A 15221-nucleotide genomic window follows, 5' to 3' on the forward strand; every position below is an offset into this window, starting at 1 on the left:
TTCAATTGGAGCAAGATGTGTGTGCAGCAGGAGATATGTGCGTATCTGGGCGGCTTTCAAAATATGGTGGGCGCATGCGAGTCTGACATGTTTGTGCATTTCCTAATTGATGCATGTGCCGGGCTTTTAAAATTCACCTTTTAGAGTATTACTTTTTCTTTCTTGTAGAGAAACAGGAAGTTTCAGTTTAGTTGGAATCTCCATGATGTCAGAACACATTATGATGTCACTGGGCATTTTTAGCTTAATGCCCTAAGGGAAACTAACTTTATAAGCCCACCATATCTGTGTGTCCATCTGCCCTTCATCCTTTGTGTTTTCCCCTAGTACAGGGGTGGTCAACTCTGGTCCTCGAGAGCCACGCACAGGCCAGTGCATGTAAATCTATCTCATGCATATTTATTGTGGATATCCTGAAAACCATGCCTGTTTTGTGGCTCTCTGTGAAGAAGAACACATTTGGAAAGGTGCATGCTATGAAGCACATAACATTTTCCAAAGCATTATTTATCTGCCCTATCTCATCCCCCTCCTTTCCCTCAGTTCCTCTCACAAAGACATCCTTCTCTCTCTCTTTCACACACAAAAACCTCAGCCAATTCCCTTTCTCACCCCCTCTAACACTTTCACCCCACAAGCCAATCCTCTTCTCATCCCCAGATGCTTTTCACATCCTCCAGTCCCCTCTTTCCCCATCAGACCCTCCTCCTTTCATCCCAAGAACATCCTTACTTCCTTTGCATACGTTATATCTTTTATACCCCCCTTCTGCCTCCCTTCTCTTATGGAATTAGAATAGAAAGGATCCTTGTTTTGTGGGTCTTGAGGTCTCCATTTAGGCCAGCTATGCAGAGATTGATACAGTGGAACATATATTGCTAAGCTCAGTCAGTTAGTTGTTTAGTTTAAGTTGCTAAAGTCTTATGTTCTGATGATGAAATGTGTTGAAATCAAAGAATAAGGTTATTTTAGATCTGCACCTGGTGCTTTAGTCACAGCGAAAATTGCAGTGCTTGCTGTTTGCTACAATGAAAAGCATCATGAGGAATGTCATTAGTATTGCATTAGTATTGCTTCAGACACCCACCATGAGGCATCTCTCTAAGATGGAGATCCTAAGGACAACATCTTCTTAAGCATGAAATGGCGGCCGAGACCTAAGATGGAGGACATGCTTAATAGGGTTTTTGAACAGCAGATAACACCTGTTGTGATTGGAATTAAATTACAAGACCTGCACTGTGGGCAGCCATAGAGAAAGGCCTGATCCCATTGCTGAGGCTGGTGCTGGAGCCTGGTCTGAAACTTAGTCTTGGTGCTTGGATCAGCCCAAGGCCTGGTCCTATTGCTGAGACCTGACCTGAGGCCTGGTTCTGGTGCTGGGACATGGCTCAAGGCCTGGTACCAGCACTAGAGCTGATCTAGGCCCAGCACCAAGGGTGGGCCAGAAGTCTGTGCCCATCTCTGAGATATAGACTCTTTTATTGGGGACTGCCCTGAGGCCTAGTCCCATCACCAAGCCCTGACCAGAAGCCTGATTCCTGTGCCAAGTCCCATCGCCAAAGCCTAGGCCGATGTTGGGACCTAGAACGATCCTTTACCCATTGCCAAGATTAACCCACAATGCCTCTGCATACATGTAAGCCCTGAAATTCTATGGCCTCAATATATTTTATATAGAGAGTTTGTTCTTCCTTTCTTTCTACTCGGTTTTTCCTGAATAGGTTGTAGCCATGTATAACTATATCCCAGTCATGACTGTTCATGTCCATGTCTCCAAAACAGCCATTACATCCAAGTCAGCCTCTTCCATTTCTGCCTCTGTATCCAAGTCTTTACCATACTTTGAGAATTAGTATACATAGCTTTCCAAATAATGCCCTTTTTACCCATTTCTGTACAAGGGTTTAAAGGTGAATTTTAAAAGTTCGACATGTGCATTAATTGGGGGGATGAGTGAATATGTTTACCTTGCATGCACCAAGTGGATTTTTAAAGCTGCCAAGATTCATGCATATTTCCCAAAGCACGCACATCTTGGAAGTTTTCAAAAAGGGGCAGTTGGTGGGCATGGTCTGGGCAGGGCATAGGCATTTTGGGGCATGAACCTGAGATGTGCACATAAATACTTATATGATCTGGTGCGTGTCAAGGCCCCCTACCACATAACTTTACTTCTACTATGGATGATGTTTAAGTAATAAAGAAAAATAGGCAGATCTGTGGGGTTTAAAGGGTTGGGGCTAATTGGTTTGAGTGAAGGCTATCAAAGTATGGGAGGTTGGAGGATATAACTCTTAACTGGGTGAACTGGGGACAAACTGGTTAAACTGGAATGTCGGCATGCATCCCTTTTAAAATGCCCCAATTTACATGGTAGAAGTGGGACTTGTGCCCACATGCATGCATCCACATAATTTGGCACATGTGTGCGCAGTCAGGCTATTTTATAACATCCGTGCATATGTTATAAAATGGCTGCATCCCTGGGTGCAGGCTGATGTATGTCTTCTTCAGTCTGTTCTGGAAGAAGATTTGTTCATTCTTTGACAGGTGCAGTCCTTAAACATTATTCCATGGTTTTAGGAAGCTGAAACGCTCTTATTGGCACCATCTGTGCAGTTATCCATTCATCTCCAGAATGCACATTTCGCTGCCTGGGCCTCTATCCTTGACTGGAAGGATTGAGGAGAGTACCACCTGTGCATCTAGTACCTAGTATTATCATTCATGCCAACATGTATCAGCAGGGAGAAGAAGGGAAACAAGCAGTGCACTATCTTGGAGCACTTCCTCCAGCAGGACGCTTTTCCTGTTTTAGCATTCATAGCAGTGAATAAGGGAGTAAACGAGAGGGGAGAAAAGAGCAAGTAAGTGTGTGGGCAGTGAGGGAAGAAAGTAAGAGATGGAGAGAAGATTATGTATATATTTGAGAGGAGAGATCAATAATTGAAGAACAAAAGTGAGAATGGTAATTAGAAACAAGCAAAGGGAGGAAGTAAGAGTAGGGAGAAAGAAAAGATAGTAAGAAGGAGAAAGCAAAGGGGAATAAGAGATGAGATCAAGAGAGAAAGAAGAACAAAGCTGGGGAGGGGAGGAGGAAGATAAAGGGGAAAGATAGGAATCAAGATGGCAGGACATAGAATAGGCAAGGATAATGGACAGGGAATTCAGGGAAATAATATTGGAGGAAGGGGATGAGGAATGTAGGAGAGAATGCAGGAGAAATTGGAAGTGGAACAGTGAATGTAGAGTAGATAGGAAGAATAGGAGGAGGAAAAAGAAGGAAAACATCAGAAGAAGAGGATAGAAAAAAAGAAAATTATTAAAATACCTGCTGCTGAAAGAAAGAGATAAAGAAGAGAAATAAATGAAATAGAAAAGGAGGGCTATCACCACAGATAGACAAAACAATAGAGATGTGAATCGGAACCGGAATCGGTTCCGATTCCGGTTCTCATTCACATCGTGAATTTTTTTTCGTGCGGCCCGATCGGGTTTTTTTTAACAGCTGCGCCCAAGCCGATAAACAAAAATCCCACCCCGACCCTTTAAAACAGCTCCCTTAGCTTCCCCCACCCTCCCAACCCCCCAAAATGTTTGAAAATTACCTGGTGATCCAGTGGGGGTCCCGGGAGCGATCTCCCACTCTCGGGCCATCGGCTGCCACTAATAAAAATGGCATCAATGGCCCTTTGCCTTACCATGTGACAGGGTATCTGTGCCATTGGCCGCCCCTGTCATATGGTGGGAGTAATGGACAGCTGGCGCCAAAAATGGCGCGGGCCATCCAGTGCTCCTACCATGTGACAGGGGCCGGCCAATGGCACGGATACCCTGTCACATGGTAAGGCAAAGGGCCATTGGTGCCATTTTTATTAGTGGCAGCCGATGGCCCGAGAGTGGAAGATCACTCCCGGGACCCCCACTGGATCACCGGGTAATTTTCAAACGTTTTGGGGGGGGTCGGGAGGGTGGGGGAAGCTAAGGGTACTGTTTTAAAGGGTCAGGGTGGGTTTAGGGGTTGTTTTTGTGTGCCGTTTTTCCCGCCCTCCCCCAAAACAATAAGAGAACTCCACGAACAATTTCATGGGGTTTTCCTATCGGTTTCGGAGAGCCCCCAATTTCTGACAACTTTGAAAATATCGTATGATATTTTCAATCAGAAAAACGATTTGCATCCCTACAAAACAAAACCAAAAAAAGGAATAGAGACAAGAGCAGAGAATGAGAAAGCATATATTGAGCTAGAAATCAAAAATAGAAATTTGTGGGAATAAAATACATAAGGTGATGTCATTCAAAGTGTGCATATTCAATTTAATCATCAAAGATATAATCAGCACTTTTGTGCAATCACACAATGTTGTAATCATTCACTACAGATTTTTGTGAATCAACAAATCTTTATAAAACATCTAGAAAATAAAGAAACAATGACTTATCTTAAAAATGTGTGGCTCCAAAAGGTCTCCTTTTATATCCCATGTGGAGAGAATAGTCCCAGTTGAAAACACAACAATCCAACGTCTCAAAAAATGATCCTTTTAAATGGCGAGCAAAACTAAAAAATAGATCTTTAATTGTCATAAAAACAAAGTCTCAATGAAAATAACCAAAATAATCCATATGATTATCTAAAGTCCAAATATAAATAACATTTATAAGAAAATAAGAACATAAGACTTTCCATACTGGGTCAGACCAAAGGTTCATCAAGATCAGTATCCTGTTTCCATCAGTGGCCAATCCAGGTCACATCTACCTGGCAGGATCCCAAGGGACAGATAGATTCCAAGCTGCTTAGCTGAGCGGTAAGCAGTGGATTTCTGTAACTCTTCCTTAATAATTGTTTATGCAGGAACTTGTCCAAACCTCTCACAAGAGTCTTGAAATGCCCAACACTAGTGTTTCGACTGATAAAATCATCTTCTTTGGGGGCATAAATGAGAAAAAAAAAAGAGATCTTGAAGACACTTTATGATGGGCAATCACCACCTCAAAACATCTCAGCAAACTCTAAGAACAGAACATTAACATCATTTTATAATGCGAACCAAATTACAGGAAAACAAAAGCAATGCTGATTGAATAGTTTTTAAATCTATCAGAACATTGCAACATAACACATAAAAGTGAACCATGAAGCTTGTTCAATATCACAAAAAGATTAAAGAAAAACTGACAAATCGAAATCATTGTTGAGTCCAAATGAGAGATAATACACAAAGTAAGAAAGTATAAATCCACCACTGCTAACATTGAGTGAGTAACTTGTCATGGTCATCTCCACATTGACAAAGTGGTTTCTGTTCAATAGCTGAAAAAAATCAAATCATAAAATGATGATCAAAAGCAAAACAATTTGCCATAATTGGAGTATCCATCTCTGTCTGTAAAGACAGCTATGATGTTCAATCATACAAACTTGCAGAGGACGCATAGTTTTCCCTATATATATAGTAGATTACATATACATTTAATAACAAACACTATCTACGCAGAGTCATATGGAGTAGATGATATCAAAGTCATAGTGTAGATACCAATAATGGGAAAATTGATACCGAAAAAATTTGTGGGCATACCAATGTCTACTTGCTTGATGTCCAATAGACTCAGATACAGTGTAAATAGCTGAACTAAATTCAGACTGGACCAAGTTATCACGTAAGGTCTTTATTGACAAAAAACAAGATTGACACTTAAAACATGCCAGTACTTCAAGAATTATCCAAGGGACAAAAGATACCCTTGCTGAAAAAGATTAAACACATACTACCGATCAAGCTGTTCACTCTCCTTAGGTTGTAACAATAAATCACAGTTAGCATACAGTGCCCTCTTATAGGCACATTTAACCAAAGAATGTGGGTAAGCATGTTGAACAAACCTACTGGCCATATATTGTGCTTTAATTTTAAAATCATCATTACAGGAGCATAGCTGAAGAAACCTCAAAAATGTCCTAAAAGGTAAATTACTTTTCAACTGTCAGGGATGGCATCTACAAATATAAAGCCAGAAACATCAAAGGTTGGAAACTATTTTATTATTTGATAGAGAATATTAATTAAGAAGACCGTAGTTCTTCAAAGAGGGAGGAGAAAGAGAAAAAGTTTGTGGAATGCATAAACTTTTCCTTCTATGCTAATCTCAGGTTGAGCAGAATACAAAGGTTTCCAGGTATGACTATTAGCATGCAGATTAATCCATAAAGCTCTACCTTTTATGTGCTAAACATATTTGTGCATGAAATAACAAGAAGCCACAATAAAAAGTAACACATGCATGATAAACTAAGCATGCTCTGTGCTCTTTTTTCATCATGGCTCACCAGCACCCTTGCAGCATAGCTGTATTAAAGTAAGTCTCGCACACTGAACTAGTTTTTAGTTCCGATGACAGAAAGAGGAAAGTATCTGAACCTCAAGAAAGACGATGAAAGAAGAGAAGAGCCTTCCAGCAGAGATCAGACCAAAAGCATGTACCTCTGATGTATGCCAATGAGGAGAGGAGACCATAATTGATATCTCATTGATACCAGAGAGGGAAATCTACCAGACCAAAATCTGAAGGACACCAGCATCTGACCATTTTAACTATAAATTCTTAAATAAATAAATAGCATAAATGAGCATACTGCAGTGTTGGGCTCAGATTTTAAGCCTAAGAACACCTGCAGTCATGTTTGAACTGGCAATGACAGCTAGCTGCATGGTGCAAAGGTAGAAGACCTCAAATGTCTGCTAGAGAAACCCAGTGTCGTGGTACATGTGGGTTCCAACTGCACAGGAAAGTCAGAAGAAGACTCTCAAAGCCAAATGTAGGCTGTTAGGTAGGAAGTTGAAACCTAGAACCTCCAGGGTTGCATTCTCTAAAATGTTCATCATTTCACATGCAGGACTACAAAGGCAGGCTGAGCTATGGAGTCTCAATGCATGCATAAGATGGTGGTGCAGAAGGCTTTAGATTAATTAGGAGCTGGGAAACATTTTGGTGAAGGGGAAGCCTATTCTGATGGAATAGCATCTACCCTAACCAGGGTGCAGCCCGGCTTTTGTCGCTATTATTTAAAAGGGAGATAGAGGTATCTTCTAAGGATACTGGCATAATTGGGAATTTAGAATATTCCTATAGTGATGTTTGTGAAGAAGACCAGACAAATATGATGGATTTGAAATTACCTTTACCAACTCTTAATAAGAAGTTTATAAGTAAAATTAACAATAAAAAAAAACATATTTTTTTAAATTGTCTGTATGTGAATACCATAATTCTAAAACATAAGACTGGAAAGTTAGAATGTAAGGCACTTAAAAAGGGAAATAGAAATAATAGGTATCTCAGAGACCTGGTGGATGGGGATAATCAATGGGGTACTATGATATGAAGGTACTCATTGTATTGATAAAATGGTAGATCAAATTGGTGGAAGGGTAGCAAGAATGACATAGATTCAAGTGGTATAAAAGTCCTGCAGGAAAAAAATGCACTGTGAAATTTTTATGGCCAGAAATTCTATATGTGATGAGAATAGGTATGGATGGTCTACCTTCTTTCTGGACAGGATGACGATTCAGACAATGAAATGCTAACAGAAATTAGAAAGGCAAATAAAATTGGCAACACAATGATAATGGGAAAATTTGATTGCCCCAGTATTGATTTGATAAATATTTCATCCGGACATGCTAGGGTGGTAAAGATCCTGTGAAGGAACTGCACAGAAACTATAAAGAATGTTAGATCCCTGGGCCTTCTCCTAACTCAGGTCAAATAAAAATCACACCCAAGTTAACTGTAATAAGCATTACCGCTTTACTGATATGCGCATATCAAGAGATTCTCTGACATGAACAAGCCTCATCAGAGTTCTAAACATCACAGGAACAGCATTTCTCTTATATGCTAAAATTAGCATGAATCACATATCTCAGCATTCTTAGGTCATCCTGACCTGTAAATTTCCTTTTCATTTTTATTTTAAACAGGCATATTTATTTTAAACAGGCATACTTTTTGGCATATTTTTACATTTGCATTGCTAAGCATGTCAGAATATCTTTCTTTTGTAACCTTTAACTATCTTCCTCTTTTCATCCTGTCCCAGACCTCTCATGTTAAAGTCTTCCTGCACAGCTGAAAGAATTCAGACATGCTAAATACATTCTACTAATTGCTAGTCACTGCGTTGCACAATCACTGACCCCTGGACCACGTCTACCTAATACTGCAATAAGCTGAAAGCATAGCTTGGCTAATCATGACTCCTGGATGCCATAAAATGACTGCTTCATGATGCAGCTGATTCCAGACCAATGAAAGGAGGAGCTATTTTAGATCTAGTCCTAAGTGGAATGCAGGAACTGGTACAAGGGATAATGGCAGAGGGGCCACTTAGAAATAGTGTTTATAATGCAGTCAGATTTGACATAATAACTGAGGAAGAACATTAAGTAAAACTGCCGCACAAGCGTTTAACATTTAAAAGGGAGACAATGATAAAATTTGGAAATTAATTAGAAAAAAAAACTAAGAAGAGCATTTAGGAAGGTTAAAAGCTTGCATGAAGCATGAACTATGATATCAATAGTTTTAGTGTAATCAAAGTATCTAATAATCTATATCAAATATTTAAATGTAATTGAAAAGGCCAAGATCTTTGTTGCTTTGAAGAAAGAAACAGATGACTGACTCAGATGGACTGCTAGATGACTAAAGGATAAAAAAGGGATGCTTAGGGATGACAAGCTAATAGCAGAAAAATGAGGAGGCCAAAATTTAGCCAGATAAGTAGGATCTAATCTGGCTAAATGGCAGCCCCTGAATATCTGGCTAAATCACTAAAAATCCAGTTGCTGGAATGCACAATGTACAATATGCAAATCAAAGCATTCAGGGCCAATAAACAATGATATAAATATGATAGAATTCATACCTCCTCTCCATGTGGAACCATTTAATTTAGTCACACACCTGGTCACATAAAATCATAGGTCTCCAATGTCCATTTTTTTAGATATTTCATATGCAGATAAAAATGTTTTACTTCCCTTTGCCGACATCCAATGCAGTAAGATTTCTTAAGAGGCACCTAACATAACGCTGTGTTTTGAGGTGGTCTGCATCGGGGTAAAGGCTGCAGTGATGTCACTCCTTTAATCGCAAAAGGCACTTCTCCCTTTCACGCTGCACTTTCAATGCCTCTATACTAAGTGTTAGGATTTGTGGGTATGTGGGCCCTGGTCCGAGGTGAGAGATGGTACCGCCCATGGGGAGGAGCCCTGTGAGCCTCACCATCGGGAGGCGAGGTCTCAGCTGTGAGGTGCGTAGAGCAAAAGGTGCTGGAAAGAGAGAGATGAGAGGCAGAGGAAGCTAAAGAGAGTGACCCCTGGTGGTGGAGTCACGGAACGTCAGCACAGGGAGCTGACATCAGTACTAGCTTAAGAGTCCTTGAAACTTTATTAGAGAAGTAGAGTGACACTTCCCGCAGAGCAGGGAGTATGGCAGAAAGACACACAGGCGCTGGGGAGCCCCAGGGTCTATGAAGTGGGGTATACCAACAGAGAAGTCCTCTGTAATGATGATACAGCAATGGTCCACAGAGTGAGGTACACTGGTGAGGGTCCTCGGTAGTGATGGTACGGCAAAGGTCCACAGAGTGAGGTACACCGATGAGGGTTCCTTAGTAGGGGTGTGCATTCGTTTTCGCCGTATTGGCGATCCGCAACATATATTACACTATTCGTAGTATTCGTGGGGAAGCGAAACATATCGCGATTCCCCATGAATACACGAATCTTCCCCGAATTATACGGCCACCTAAATAAATATTTAAACAAACCCCCCACCCTCCTGAACCCCCCCCCCCCAAGACTTACCAAAACTCCCTGGTGGTCCAGCGGGGAGTGCGAGAGCCACCCCCTGCACTCACACCCTCGGTACCGGTTTCATCATGGCGCAGATAGCCTTTGTCACAGGGGCTACCGGTGCCATTGGTCAGCCCCTGTCACATGGTCATCGGTGCCATCTTGTGCTCCTACCATGTGACAGGGGCTGACCAATGGCACCGGTAGCCCCTGTGACATAGTATGGGCAAAGGCTATTGGCGCCATTTTGAGTACTGGCATCGGACGGCCGGAGTGCAGGAGGTCGCTCCGGGACCCCCGTTGGACCCCCAGGGACTTTTGGCCAGCTTGGGGGGGCCTCCTGACCACCACAAGACTTGCCAAAAGTCCAGCGGGGGTCCGGGAGCGACCTCCTGCACGCCGGCCGGCCGATGCCAGTACTCAAAATGGCGCCGATCGCCTTTACCCTCACTATGTCTCAGGTACCGACGGTCGACCCCTGTGACATAGTGAGGGCAAAGGCGATCGGTGCCAATTTGAGTACTGGCAGCAGATCGCCTTTGCCCTCACCATGTCACAGGGGCCGACCGTCGGTACCTGTGACATAGTGAGTGCAAAGGTGATCAGCGCCATTTTAAGTACTGGCATCAACCGGCCGGTGTGCAGGAGGTCGCTCCCGGACCCCTGATGGACTTTTGGTAAGTCTTGTGGAGGTCAGGAGGCCCCTCCAAGCTGGCCAAATGTCCCTGGGGTCCAACGGGGGTCCCGGAGCAACCTCCTGCACTCCGGCCGTCGGATGCCAGTACTCAAAATGGCGCCGATAGCCTTTGCCCATACTATGTCACAGGGGCTACCGGTGCCATTGGTCAGCCCCTGTCACATGGTAGGAGCACAAGATGGTGCCGATGACCATGTGACAGGGGCTGACCAATGGCACTGGTAGCCCCTGTGACAAAGACTATCAGCGCCATGATGAAACCAGCACCGAGGTTGTGAGTGCAGGGGATGGTTCTCGGACCCCCCCGCTGGACCACCAGGGAGTTTTGGTAAGTCTTGGGGGGGTCAGGAGGGCGGGGGGTTGTAGCTAATTTTAATTTTAGCTGGGACACGAATAGAAATCGCCGTATTAATGCATCGGGGCGCCATACGGCCGAATGCAACGTATCTGCTCCCTGACGAATCCGAATCACGAATGCAACATATGGCATCCCTCTGCACATCCCTATTCCTTAGTAGCAATGGTATGGCAATGGTCCGTAGAGCAGGCACATCGGTGAGGATTCCTCAGTAGCAATGGTACTTCAATGGTCCGCAGAGCAGGGTACTCAATGTAGCAGAGTTAAAGTTCTAGAGAAGGCCCTGGGGAATGGAGCAGACAGAAGTCCTAGGCAGAAGGCCCTCCGAGGAGCAGATAGCTAGAGACAGGAAGGGCCCCCGAGGAGCAGGTACCCGGAATATCTCACGCCACGGAATAGGAGCTGGAACAAGAGTCTGTAGCGAGCAAAGCAGATTCAGCAATGAGGGAACTCATTGCAAGTCATAGATAGGCAGGGTCAGCTGGCTTAAGAGTCCTTGAAGAATGTCGTCATCCAAGGGGGACGCCCCTGAGGTTCCCACCATGACGTGCATAAGACTGGCCAGGTAGCGCACGCGCGTGCCTAAGGGACTCCGAGGGCAAGATGGCGATCGGCAGCGTCCACGCCATCAAGGGGGGCCCAGGAAACAGGGCGTGTAGGCCGGCGGTAGCTGGCGGAGGCCGCGAGTCGACCCAGAGGAGTCAGTGTAGTCAAGCAAGAGGTGAGCAACAGTGGTCGCAGCCATCTTAGCCAGATAAGTTATATTCAACCAATAGATAGCTGGATATCTTTGAATATTGGGACCTAAATGATTTATTTGCTTCTATGTTTACTGAAAAGATGTTGGGAGATATACACACACACCCAACATATTCTTTCATTGTGATGATTTAGAAGAACTGAAGCAAATCACTCTGAAAAGGGAAGAAGAAATTGAGAACATTGATTTTATAGAAAGAGTAACAAATCACTAGGACCGGATGGTATTCACCCAATGTTCTGAAAGAATTCAAATATGAAACTGCAGACCTGTTACTTGTAATCTTTTGCTTATCATTAAAAACAGCCACAATAACCTGAAGACTGAAGGGAGATTAAAGTAGCACCAATTTATAAAAAGCACTCCAGATCTGATCCCAGACACTATAGACCAGTGAATCTGATATTGGAGCTGGGCGCAATGGTAGAAACCATTCTTAAAAGCAAAATTCCTGGCCATATAGTTAAACATGACCAACTGGGAAGAAGCCAACATGGATTTAGGCAAAGGAAAGTTTTGCCATACCAATCTACTGCATTTTGTTGAAGGTGTTAATAAACATACAGATAGGATTAAGCCAGTTAATATAGTGTATCTGGATTTTCAAATGGCATTTGACAAAATCCCATAAGAGAGAATCCTTAGGTATTTATAAAGACATGGGATAGGAGGTGATGTTCAGTTGTGGCTTGTTAACTGGTTAAAAGACAGGAAACAGAAAATAGAAATAAATAGTTTTCCCAATGGAAAAAGGCAAATACTGAAGTCTCCAGGGATTTGTACCAAGCCTGATGCTGTTTAACATAGGATTTAACTATCTGGGAAAAGGAGAAATGAGTGAGGTGACCTCATTTGCAGATGATTCAAAATTGTTAAAATATGGACAGACAGTGAGGAAATGCAGAAGGACCTTGCGAGACTGGGGGAATGGGCATCTAAATGGCAAATGGAATTTAATGTGGACAAGTGCAAATTGATGATTATAGGGAAAGAAACCCCAAATTATAGGTAGAGAATGCTGAGTTCCATAGTGTCACCACATAAGAAAAAGATCTTGGAGTCATTTTAGACAATACAATGAAATTATCAGTTAAGTGTATGGCGGTGGCTAAAAAAGCAAATGGATGTTATAATGTTGCAGAAGGGAATAAAATGGAGAGTATCATAATGCCTCTGTATTGATCTATGATGCTACTGCACCCTGAGTATTGTAGGTATTTCTGGTCACCTAATCTCAAAAATTGAAATAGCAGACTTAGAAAAGTTATAGAGAAGGAGAAAATAATGATTAAAGGGATGGAACAGGTCTCTTACGAAGAGAGGTTAAACAGGTTGGGTCTCTTCAGCTTGGAGAAAAGGTGGCATAGAAGGGATTTCTTAGAGGTTTATAAAATAATAAGTAGGTAGCAGATTTAAAAAAAAAAAAAAAGAAAGATTTTTTTTTCAACGCACAATCAAGCTGTGAAATTTATTGCTGGAGGAAAAGGTCAAGGAATCTAGCATAGCTGGGTTAAAAAGGAGTTCGGACAACTTCCTGCAGAAAAAGTCCATTAAACATTATTAGCCAGCAGAAATTCCTCCCACTGTGTCAAGTGCCACTTAGAAATGGGGAATTAGGAGAAGTTTCAATTCTGCCCACTGTGTCTGGTCTCGCTGAACTTGGGAGTAACAAATCCAAACACTCTTGCACTGCATGGTCTATGAGTCTCTTGCATAGGATCACAGGAGTTATGCGTAAGTATTCGATTGTAAACTCTGCTGAAAATAAACATTGGTTTCAATTAAATAAAACCTGATGACAATTAGTGATAGATGCTAGCAATTTTCATTCATATACTTTATCTTTTTCTCCCTCACTGTTTCCCAGTTCTTATCCCTTTTATCTTCCCTTCTTATGCACTTAAGACCTCATCTCCTGCTGTTCTACTTTTCTCTTTTCTGTCCTACCTGTTTCCTGCTCATGCTTTAAATCTTCACAATTGTCGGTTCAACTTCAGGGTGACAAGCAACCCTGCAGCCTTATTAAAAGCATTTGCCAGGAAAACAAATTACAGCAAAGGAAATTAAAATAGCAAGGAACTAGGCAGAAAACAAAACAATGAAACTTTGATTTGTATTCTTTGCAGATAGTGGTATTTTGTTTTTAGGACACAAAGTTCAAAGAGCAGAAATATGTTAATGCTGCACAAAATTAGTGATCACAAAAAAATTAATGGGGAAGAAAGTGAAAGGGAAGGGAGAGAATTGTCCTCCTCCCCTCCCCACACACACACACTTCTTAGAGGACAAGCCATGGCACCGAGTTCTCAGTGGCACTGCAGAGTTACCATCTTTTGGCGAATCTAGAAACATTATTACATGCATGTTTTCTGCCACATCTCAGGAACCCTGTTTTTCTCCTTCTCCCGGTATTTCACATCATCCCAGGGCTAGATTTGCAAACTTCAAATTCCCCCACCTCCCCCAGCTGAGAAAACTCCAAGGGGACCCTCTCCCTCCCCCCCCCCTCCCCCCCCCTCCCCCAGCCCTCATGATGATTTAAAATCACTATATGGCCTTTCCTTTTAAATTTGAGGACCCGCTTCCCTTTTTCAATACAAACTTATGAACTTAGGGCCTGCTTTGTTAAGGCATTTTGCACATTCTGTTTTTACAAGGGGGGAAAAAATGCTTTTTAAATCAAGACCTAAGCAGTGGCGTAGCCAGAATTGATTTTTTGGGTGGGCACAAGGTTAACATGGGTGGGCTGTAGGCATGCAGGTCTGCTAGTTGTTTTTTTACTGATAAATAATGCCAAATTATGCAGCATAGCATTCACATCTACGCCTAAGTATGAGGTTTACTTAATGATACAAACATAATTCATGGTGATTTGTGGTACTTTAGCCTTCTTATTATTACGATTTTATACACGGCTCCTACCTGTCCATAAATGTTGAGAGAGCGGTTGTGTTGCTTATATTTAAATTGCTAACATCTCAAAATATAGATATATATTTTTACCTTTGTTGTCTGATCTTTGTATTTTTCTAATCAGTTGGTCCTGGTCTCTTTTTCCCATTTTTTCCCTTATAGCTCATTTCCTAATTCCTTTTCAGTGTCTTTCTTCTATTACTGTCTTCTTCCCTTCCACACACACACACACACACATACACGCTTTCTCTCACAGACTCCCTCTCACACACTCAAGCTCTCACTCTCATATGCTCTCCCCCCCCCCCCCCAAGCTCACATTCAAGTTCTCACTTTCTCACCCCTCCCCAGGCTTATATTCTTATGCACACACAGACGCACATCCAGGCACCCATTCTCACCCACACACATAAACCCAGACTCCCATTCTCACCCACAAACCCATGCTCCCAGTCTCACCCACACATATTCAAGCTCCCATTCTCATCCATACATATACACATTTAAGGTACTATTCTCACCCACACATACAAGCACCCATTCTTATCCACATATTCAAGCTTCCATTCTCACCCACCCACACAAACCCAGGCTCTCATTCTCACCCATATATACACATTC

At 42.4% G+C, this 15221-nt stretch overlaps 1 protein-coding gene across 4 annotated transcripts in view; it reads left to right on the plus strand.

Annotated features, from left to right (window-relative positions):
• Positions 1–15221, plus strand: part of CNTN5 (contactin 5) — a 2626638-nt gene that overhangs the window by 1354496 nt on the left and 1256921 nt on the right. The window lies entirely within an intron of this gene.

The sequence above is a fragment of the Rhinatrema bivittatum genome, chromosome 5 (genome assembly GCF_901001135.1).
Source record: "Rhinatrema bivittatum chromosome 5, aRhiBiv1.1, whole genome shotgun sequence".
NCBI classification, from domain to species: Eukaryota; Metazoa; Chordata; class Amphibia; order Gymnophiona; family Rhinatrematidae; genus Rhinatrema; species Rhinatrema bivittatum.